Here is a 10862-nt window from a genome sequence, read left to right as displayed (position 1 = left end):
TTCAGGTTTTAGAGGAGTGAATTCTCTGTTTCCTCCAAAAGAGTAAATCTCTCCAGTCACTGCAAGGCTTGTATACACCAGAGTCAGTGTCTCCAGCCTCTGGCCAGGACCAGATAAACACTGTGGAATTTGTGCTCTTGGGGCCCAGTTTATGATGTCCTCAGAGCCCCTTCTTTCATGTGCTCTTTCTTTAAGTCAAAGGGGATAAAATTAATTAGGCTTAAGCTTTCTCAGTTACAACCACATCTCAGACATACCTGCTTGAGATTATATTCAAGTCACCCAGATCCAGTTGGGGTGTTCCCAAAGCTGTTCTGTTGCAGGAATGTTGTGAATGCCCTGCAGCCCACACCCTGAAATGTAGAGGCAGAAAGCTGGCTGGATGGCTTCCACAGGCTCCTAGAGGCTCCCAGGGTGGCACAGCCTGGAGGAACTTGCCAGGGTCCAGGGCTGTGTCTTGGGCAGCATCTAGCTTGCAGGCTCAGAAACCACACTAATGGTGGAAGGCACAAAGAGCTCAAAGAGACTGATCTATGTAAGCCAGAATGCCATTTTATTAATTTACAACAAGAAATTGACTCAGGCAGAAGGACATGCTCATGTCAGCCTGGCTTGCATTCTCTTGCTATAAACAAGTCACATGGGAAGCCACATTATCATGAGGATGCTTAGTAATGTGACCCAGAGCACAAGGAGTTCGTCATAGGATTGGAATGTTTAACGGCATTGGTTTCTCATAGCCTAATGTGTCCCTCTCCACAACAGGTGTACACACTTGTCAGGTGGAAGACTCTAAGAGCCTCACCGCCTTCCTCTCCCCTGCCAGCTTCTGGTGTTTTGAGTGTATCTTTCTGCTTAGCAAATATTCGTTGAGCATCTACTATGTGTTGTATGATAAAGAATTTGTGCCCGGCTCCTGGCATGGAGCTTCTAAAACCCTTGGAATTTCCCAAGTGATAGAAATGTCTTATGTATTCATGAGATTCTTGGATCACACCTAAGTTTATGCTAATGAGTGACTCTTGGAGGGCCCCTTGATAGCTTCAGGATGGGAGCTGGTCACCAGAAAGACCAACCATGCCATTAGAGGGTCGGGACTTGGAGCCAGCCTGACCTCCAGGGAGGGGAGAGAGGCCGGAGATTGGGTTCAATGAGATGGCCAATGATTCAATCCATCATGCCTACTTAGTGAAATGCCAATGACAACTCAGCGGAGCTTCCTGGTTGGCGACCACATTCATGTGCTAGGAGGGTGGTGCGCCCTGATCCACGGAGGGAGAACACTGAAGCTATGCATTTGGGACCCTCCCAGATATCGCCTCATGTGTCTCTTCATTTGTCTTGTCCTGATCTGTATCCTCTATAATAAAACTGTGATTGTAAGTATAGCACTTTCCTGAATTCTGTGACACCTGAGGGGGCTCGTGAGAAACCCCCGGGCTTGTCGCCAGTTGGTCTGAAGTGCGGGCAGTCTTGGTGGACCATGCCCTTTCACTCATGGGGTCTGCACTGACTCTGGGTGGTTAGTGCCAGAACTGAAATGCAGTTCACCAGTTGGTATCAACATACTATGTGCCAGGCACTGTTGGAGAAGCCATAAATACCAGCCATAATCATTCTTCCAGAGAGTATAATACAGTCGCTTTGGTTTCCATTAGGCAAATTGCGGTCATGTTCTAGTTCTTCTATTGCAGGACCATCTTGATTGGGACCAGGGTCAACCCAAATTCTTTGGACTTTCACAAACAGCCCTTAGGTTTACTCCCAAAGGTATTGGGCTAGGTCCTGGGACATTAAGATATAAATCCTCCCCTGGAGGGCCGGCCCCGTGGCTTAGCGGTTAAGTGCGCACGCTCCGCTGCTGGTGGCCCAGGTTCGGATCCCGGGCGCGCACCGATGCACTGCTTCTCCGGCCATGCTGAGGCCGCGTCCCACATACAGCAACTAGAAGAATGTGCAGCTATGACATACAACTATCTACTGGAGCTTTGGGGAGGGGGAATAAATAAATAAAATCTTTAAAAAAAAAATCCTCCCCTGGAGAGGCTCTCAGATTACTGTGGGAAATAACATTCAGTCATGGTGTTAAGTGCAATAGGAAAAAGCTGTACCTGTTAGAGAGACAGGAGCGGTCAACAGGAGGCTGAGGCCAATAAAGGCTTCTGGAGCTGTCCTGTAAACTCCGGTTTGAAGAATGACTGGGGCTCACCAGCTAGATCAAGACGGGCAGGCACTGCGGGCTGAGACGACAGCACGTGCAAAGGCACGGAGGTATGGGAGAGCGTGGAGTCCATCCAGGCCCAGGAAGCATGGTGGCGCAGGAGGGAAGGATCCCCAGTGGGAGAAGGTGCTGGAGAGCCTCGATGCCCTGGAGACGGAGTCTCCCACAGACGGTGGTGAGCCCAGGAGAGGCAGCGAGTAGCTAATTTTTAACTCTTTATTTTATTTTCCTATCACTCTACGTTATTGTAATGGAAAATCTGGAAAACAAAATAAGAGTAGACACAAAAACTACAAAACGTAGGCCTTGTCTCACCACCACCACCACCACCCCCAACAATCACTGCCACATTCCCACATTTTTCCTTCTGGGCTCTTTCCTAGATAGCATTTTACACAGGTGCAGTCAGAGTGTCTACACTATTTTGGATCCTGTGTTGTTCTCATACACCATGACAGAAGCGCTTCACCGTTTTATGTTTTGTGTATACAATTTTGTATCCAGCTTTTATTCAATTAAAATATTACAAACTCTTTGTAAATGTGAAATCTCATAACTGCATAATATGTTCTCATTTCGACAAACCATAATTTGTGAACATTTTAGGCTACTTTCAATTTTTGCTGTTGTAAAACTCTCTGTGTCCCCATCAACAGAGGAATGGATATCTTGTGACATGGTGGAACACTACAGAGCAGGGTTCTCAACCTCGGTACCATTGACATTTTGGGCGAGATAATTCTTGGTTGTGCTCTGTAGAATGTTGACCAGTATCCCTGGCCTTACCCACTGGATATCAGTAGTTCCTCCCAACTCAGTGGTGACAACCTAAACTGTCTCAGACATTGCCAGATGTCTCCTGGGGGCAAAACCATGGAGCCATATTCATGGCTATACAGCAATGAAAATAAACGAGCTTCAGTTACAAAAGCAAAGTATAGATGAATCTCACAAACATGATATCAAGTAAAAGAAGTGTGACACAAAAGACTATATACTACATAATTTCATTTCTAAAAGGTTCACAATTTGGCAAAACTAATTTATGGAGTTCAAAGTCAGGATAATGGTTATCCTTAGTAGTAGGTAGTGACTGGATAGATTACTGAAGAGGGTTCTGTGGTGTGGAAGTGTTCTATGGCTTGATCGATTAATTTTTGATATTTTAAATAAGAAATGTTATTACTTTATGTAGTCAAATCTGTTGGTTTTTTTGGTGATATCTTCCATCCCTTTACAAATCCTTTGAAATTTATACAAGTTGTACATATTCATTAAAGAATAATTAGATATTACAGATAAGAAAAAAGAAAAAAATCAACTATAATCTTATTGTCTAGAAATAACTGCTATAAATATTTTGGAGTATCAATTTCCAGACTTTTTCTACACATATGTACATGTTAATATGTTACATAATTTCTTTATGTAAAAGTGGGATTATGGTATACACATATTTTATGACACGGTTTTTAAATTTTTAATGATGTGTCAGCATCTTTCCATTTCAATAAATATAGGATTCCATGATCATTTTTAATGACTAAATTCCTAGACATTGAATTGCTGAGTCAAATGATATGATAATTTCAGGGCCGGCCAGTGGCTTAGCGGTTAAGTGTGCGCGCTCCGCTACTGGCGGCCCCGGTTCGGATCCCGGTCTCACACCGACGCACCGCTTGTCCGGCCATGCTGAGGCGGCATCCCACATACAGCAACTAGCAGGATGTGCAGCTATGACATACAACTATCTACTGGGGCTTTGGGGAGAAAAAGGAAAAAAAAAAAGGATATGATAATTTCAATATTTTTGCTACATACTGCTGAATTGTTCCCCAGATACATTGTATCAGCCTACACTGACCAGCAATCAATGTAGACATATAACAATGACTATTTCTCCACACTGGGATATCAAGTCATCATTATTTGATATCCTTCCTCTTCTGAAGAGTTTTTTTGAAAAAGGTTCCTCTTTGCCTTAATTCACGTTTCTTTGATTGCTGGTGATATTGTACATTTTTTCATAGATTTATTGGCCATTTGGATTTCTTTTGTTAATTGCTTATTCATATTCCTTGTCCATTTATTAGGATGTTCATATTTTCCTTTATGATTTTAAGAGCTATTTATAGCTGAAGAATTTCAACCTTTTGTCCATTCTACATATTGCAAATATTTCCTCACAGAATTTTGTTTGATTTTTAACTTTGTAGCAATTTTTTGGCCATAGAACTTTTAAATTTTGTATAGTAAAATCCATCAAGCTTTTGTTTAACAATGTCCCTTGAGTCTTTTGGGTCATGCTTAGACAGACTTTCTCCAACTCAAAATTATATATATTATTCTATATTTTTCTAGTGCTTGTAGTTAAATCCTGATTCCATCTGGAATTTATTTTGGTGTGTGGTATGAGGTAAGAATCAAATTTTATTTTTTTCTCAAATAACTAGAAAGGTATCTAATCCGTTTTGTGTGTGTGTGTGTGTTTGTGTGTGTGTGTGTGTGTGAGGAAGATCAGCCCTGAGCTAACATCCATGCCAATCCTCCTCTTTTTGCTGAGGAAGACTGGCCCTGGGCTAACATCTGTGCGCATCTTCCTCTACTTTATATGGGACACTGCCAAAGCATGGCCTGACAAGCGGTGTGTGGCTGGGAAAAAGTTGTCTAATCCAATTAGCAAATAAATCCATCCTTTCCCAAATTTGAGATGTCACCTTTAACATAGAGAGTATTACCTTCTAATAAATCTAGGTCTATTTCTAGACTTTCTACTCTGCTCTGTTGCTGCATCTGTTTATTCCCATGCCCATATGCCCACATCGGGGCATTGTTATAATTACTGTGGGGTTACATCTTTCTTTTCAATAATTTCTTTGGCTATTATAATGGTCTTTTTCCAAGTGAAATTTAGAATTATTCTGCTAAATCTTAAAAATCCTGTTGGATTTTTTTGAATTTGCATTAAATGCATAGATTAATTTGTAAAGGAATTGACAACATTCCTGTATTATCTTTCTGTCCATGAAAATGCAATTTCTCTACATTTCTTTGAGTCTTCTTTCCCCTCTGTCAGAATATTATCTTTTTCTTCATCTAAGCTCTAAACATTTCTTGTTAAATTTATTTCCCGGGTATTTTATATTTTTAATATTATATAAAAATATATTATCTTTTAATGGAAAGGATCTTTTTTCCTTTAGATTTTCTAACTGGCTTTGGTAGGTGTATAAAAAAGCTACTGATTTGTGTGAACATCCATATTTATGGTTTATATCCCCATCTGTGTATATCCAAAAATATTCCAAACTATTTTCAGTTGATTCCCTTGGGTTTTCCCAGTAGAAAACCATATAATCTATAAATAATGATATTTTGCCTCTTCCTCTTAAATATTTAACTGTTTTATTGCATTGATGAGAATTTTCCAAAGTTTCTTGAATAATATCAATTATAGTCATCATCTTTGTTTCATTAGTATTCCTCATTTATGCAGAACACCTTAAATGTTTCATTTTCAAGTGACTAAAGACATGATTTTGCTTCAAGTGTATTAAGCTATGTTTATCTGTACACCCGCGCCATTTTCACCTTAGGAATCTGACAAATACTGCTCTTCTTTTGTTACTTTCTTATTATTGATCTTCTGATTGTGTCTTCAATATATTTTATCTTCTCTCTCATCATTTTTGTCTCTTTATCTTTTTCCTTTTCGTTCTAGGAGACCTTCTTGAATTTGCACATCATGTCACTAATTTCATTTTCAGTAGTATCAACTCTGCCTTTGGCTTCTTCCAATAGAGATTTTAATGTTAAGGGAGTATTTTTTATTAGCTCCTGTTTTGGTTCATCCTGTTGTTTTTTCATCTTAGTCTACTCCCTTCTAATAATTTCCTGATTCACAAGGACCATTTCTTCTTGTACTTTTGTGAGAATGCCTAACTGTTTCTTGAAGATGTCCTCAAGATTCTTTGTCATCATCATTTGAGGTGTGCTTTTTTTTTTTTTTTTTTAAAGATTTTATTTATTTTATTTTTTTCCCCCCCAAAGCCCCAGCAGATAGTTGCATGTCATAGCTGCACATCCTTCTAGTTGCTGTATGTGGGACTCGGCCTCAGGATGGACGGAGAAGTGGTGCCTCGATGCACACCCGGGATCCGAACCCGGGTCACCAGCATCGCAGCGCGCGCACTTAACCACCAAGCCACAGGGCCGGCCCTGAGGTGTGCTTTTCTTCTGAGCATTTTTAAGGGGAAGATATTTTATTATAAAATATTACAAGCATTCAGAAAACTATTGAGAATAATATAATGAATACTTGCATAAGCCTGACCCAGTTTTTTCAAATTTTAACATTTTTGCCATATTTGCTTTTTTTTTTTTTCTTTTTCTTTTTCTTTTGGTGAGGAAGATTAGCCCTGAGCTAACATCTGTTGCCAATCCCCCTCTTTTTGCTGAGGAAGACTGGCCCTGGGCTAACATCTGTGCCCATCTTCCTCTACTTTACATGTGGGATGCCGCCACAGTATGGCTTGATAAGCGGTGCGTAGGTCCACGTCCAAACCTGCCAAACCCGGGCCACCAAAGCGGAATGCGTGAACCCAACCACTATGCCACCAGGCCGGCCCCTGCTTCATATTTTTTAGTGTTAAAAAATCACAAATACAGTTGGTGGTAGCCAGTCTCCAAGATGGTTGGCCCCCAATGATCCCCAGTTCCTGTTACTCACACCCTGTGTAGTCCCCTCCCACATTGTAGCGGAACTGGTTTGAGTTGCCAATAGTGTATGGAAGAAGTGATAACATGCACTTCCAAGATTAGGTTACAAAAAGACTTAACTCTCCTCTTGGGTGTGCATTCTCTCTTCCTTGTGGATCATCTGCTCTGGGGAAAGCCAGCTGCCATGTTCAGAGGACACTCAAGCAGTCTATGACCGGCCCGTGTGGCAAGGAACTGAAGTCTTCAGCCAATAGGAGTAAGAAACTGAGGCCTGCCAACAACCAGCAAGTAGGCTTGAAAGCAGATCCTCTCCCAATTGAGCTTTTAGATAAGACTGCAGCCCCAGCCCACAGCTTGACTGAAGCCTCTTGAGAGACCTGAGCAGACCCACCCAGCTAAACCACTCCCAGAGTCCTGGGCCACAGAAAGTGTGATTAATAAATGTTTATTGTTTTAAGCTGCTAAATTTTGGGGTAATTTATTTTGCAGCAATAGATAACTAATACACAATTGAAGCCCCTTATGCCCCCCGCCACCCACCAATCCATTTCCTTTCCTTCCCAGAGGAAATCATCATGCTGAACTTGGGGTTTCTACCATTCTCTTGGATGTTTTTTTCCATTATAACTATGCCAACTACTACCATAAAAAAAAATTATAAATTAATTTTGAGGTTTTTTTAAAAGAAATTCTAATTCCAAATTTTGGAACATTCAATATGAATATGTACTTGTAGTTCAATAAATGATCTTTTAAATTAATGATAATAAATTTTCCTTTCTTAATCTGGGGACTTGCTTGTCTAACATTGCAATGAAATGAAAAAAAATCTTTTTTTTTTTTTTTTCAGTGAGGAAGGTCAGCCCTGAGCTAACATCCATGCCAATCCTCCTCTTTTTTTTTTTTTTGCTGAGGAAGACTGGCCCTGGGCTAACATCCGCTCCCATCTTCCTCCACTTTATATGGGATGCCGCCACAGCATGGCCTGACAAGCGGTGCATAAGTCCACGCCCGGGATCCGAACCCTGGGCCTCCAGCAACAGAGCGCGTGCACCTAACTGCTATGCCACGGGGCCGGCCCCCAAAATCTATTGTTAATAATAATGATTGTAATAATAGCTGGCACCTATTGAGCACTGTTCCAAGTATTAAATCTTTACAAGAAATACGAGGTTATACTTCTATTATCCCAGTTTTATAGATGAGTAACTGAGGCACAAAAAGATTAAGTAACTTGCCCAAGGTTATACAGCTATAGTCAAGTGTTACCAAAACCATTAGGTACTACCAGAGGTCTTCATATAACATAGAAAGAAAAAAGAAGGGAAAAGAGCCAATTAACATAAAACATAGCTGTTAGAGGCTCCTCTACAAATGGCCGTGAGGTCTAAGCTGATCGTCACAGCTGCCCTCTTCCGTCACTTGTTCCATATCCCTCTTACCCTCAGCTGGGCACGGCTCTGTGCCTGGGAGGGAGACTCAAAACTTTATTCCTGGAGGACCTGCCTTCTTGGTGTAATTAATATGAATTAATATTAATTGATAATATTAATTAATAGTAAATCAATATTTTATAATATTAATTAATATTACTGGCTTTATTGGATTGCTATACTTTCCCATTAACCAGGTCTTTGGGACAAGGGTACACTAAGATGTGCCCCCAGTGAACCCCTGGGTTCTAGATATTTCCTTCTTCCTCCACTGAACAGCAGAGCCATTTTCCCGTTGGTAATCACAGGGATCACGCGGGCTTAGTTCAGTGACCGTCTTTGCTGGGGCTGCTATAACAAAGTACCACAAACTGCGTGGCTTACAGACATTTATTTCTCAGAGTTCTGGGGCTGGAACTCTGAGATCAGGGTGCCAGTATGGTTGGGTTCCGGTGAGAAGAGCTCTCTTCCTGGCTCACAGACAGCCTCCTTCTGGACTCTTCCGTTTCTTATAAGGTCACTAAGTTCATCATGGGAACTCCGCCCTCATGACGTCGTTTAAACCTAATCGTTTCCCAAAGGCCCACCTCCTAATACCGTCACATTGTGGGGTAGAGCTTCAACATATGGATACCAGGGTGACATAAACATTCAGCCCATAACAGGGACGTTCCCCCTACCCCCACCTCCAGTCTCTGCCTATTGATTCAGCAGCATGAGGAGTCCCAAATGGCCGACGGGCAGCCTCAGCTTCCAACTGAAAGGACACATGATAGTGTTTCCTGGTCTGAACATTTCTCCCTTGGACACTAGGACCTCTGGCCCCACTGACTCCCAGATCACTGGCAAGGAAAGCAAAAACTTCTTCCAGTGAGTTATTACGGGTCATAGTGTGAGGGGCCACTCCGCTCCTCTCCTTGGTTCCTGGGCCCGTGTGTTCCGGCAATGTCTAAATCCAGGAATGGTGGTGCCGGCAGAAGCCCCGCAGGCAAGGAAGGCAAATCCATCCCCAGGACACGGGTCTGTCCTGTGAGGAGGAGGCGCTGTCCACACACCCCAGTCTTGTCGTTGCAAACAAGGGATTATTGTTTTGCCTCTCAGGGTGCGACCCTCCCTTGGAGAAGCGCCCTCTGCTGGCCTTTCCTAAAATCTGGGGCCGTGAGCATCCTCTTCTAATCCTTTTACCTTTGTTGGTTCCTCGCTGCTTTGGGTAACCTTTTCTCCTTTTGTTAGAGGAGTTTCATCGATGGTGTTTGTGGTTCTGCTTCTCATCTCCCTCGTTGCTTTTGCGGGATTTCCGAGAGGAGTGGAGAAAAATGGCAGCTTTACTGTAGTTTTAATACTGGAATCTGGTAAATTTTAAGTATGATAATTCTGGATGTTGATGTTATTGGATTGTATTTTAATATTAATTCTGGTATATTTTCTGACATTCTTAAATGAATTTTGAAAATTTGGACTAATACAATACTAATAAATATTTGTATTCATCTAAGACTTTAAAAATTAAAATTCCAAAGTGATCTGGTACAAAAGCAGGCAAAATTAATTGTTAGAAATAAGGCTACTGGTCACCCTGGAAGGAGGTAGTGATTGTAGGGGGCACAAGGGGGGCTTCTGCAGTGAGCAATGTCTCGTTTCTTGATTTGGGTGCTGGTTATACAAGTGTCTTCAGTTTGTGAACATAATTGAACTGCACACTTATGATATGTGACTTTTCTATATGTATGTTACATGTTAATAAAAATTATTTTTTAACCTAAAAGAAGAACAGCCTATAATTCAAAATAAGTTATGATCCTAGTAAACAACTGATATTTATCTGGCTCAATTAAAATGCAAAGGAGAATTTTAGGCAAAATCTTTAAATATCTGAGTTTTACCATATTCTTCCATTTATTAAGGATTCTATCTTTGATATTAGGTATAATATAACTTTCCTGTGGGGAAAATGGGTTTCTCCAAATAATTGGGTCCTTAGTCATATAATGCTAGTGGGGACAAACACCCCAGCCTATATACTATATAACGAATTCCAACATTTTGGGGTTCTGACGTTATTAGTTTCCGCACATGCCAGTCTGCCTCCCTTGGTGATGCTAGGGTTCCAGAATCAGGCCCTAGAACAGCAAGGACCTCATTGAGGGCAGTTTTATACCCAGCTTATCCTGAGCATCCCCAGACATCTGTTCAGAAGCACCCTTTGATCTATTTCTCACTTTGCCCCTGAGTCTGCTTAGGGACAAAGGAAAAATGATAAAAACAGGAACAATGGGTGAGGCCCTAAAATATTTTTCATGAGGCCCGTCAATAATATAGTCATACCATCCCTGTTTGTGAAGCCTCTAAGGCAGTTCCTAGACCTGGGCAACGTTGACATTTTAGATCAGATCATTCTTAGTTATGGGGACTTCCTGTGCATTGTAGGATGTTGAGCAGCATCCCTGGCCTCTACCCACTAGATGCCACTAGCACTCCCCCAGTTGTGA

This window comes from Ceratotherium simum, chromosome 16 (genome assembly GCF_057802395.1).
Source record: "Ceratotherium simum simum isolate JZ-2026a chromosome 16, ASM5780239v1, whole genome shotgun sequence".
Taxonomy (NCBI): domain Eukaryota; kingdom Metazoa; phylum Chordata; class Mammalia; order Perissodactyla; family Rhinocerotidae; genus Ceratotherium; species Ceratotherium simum.
Note: the sequence above shows the minus strand (reverse complement) of the source record.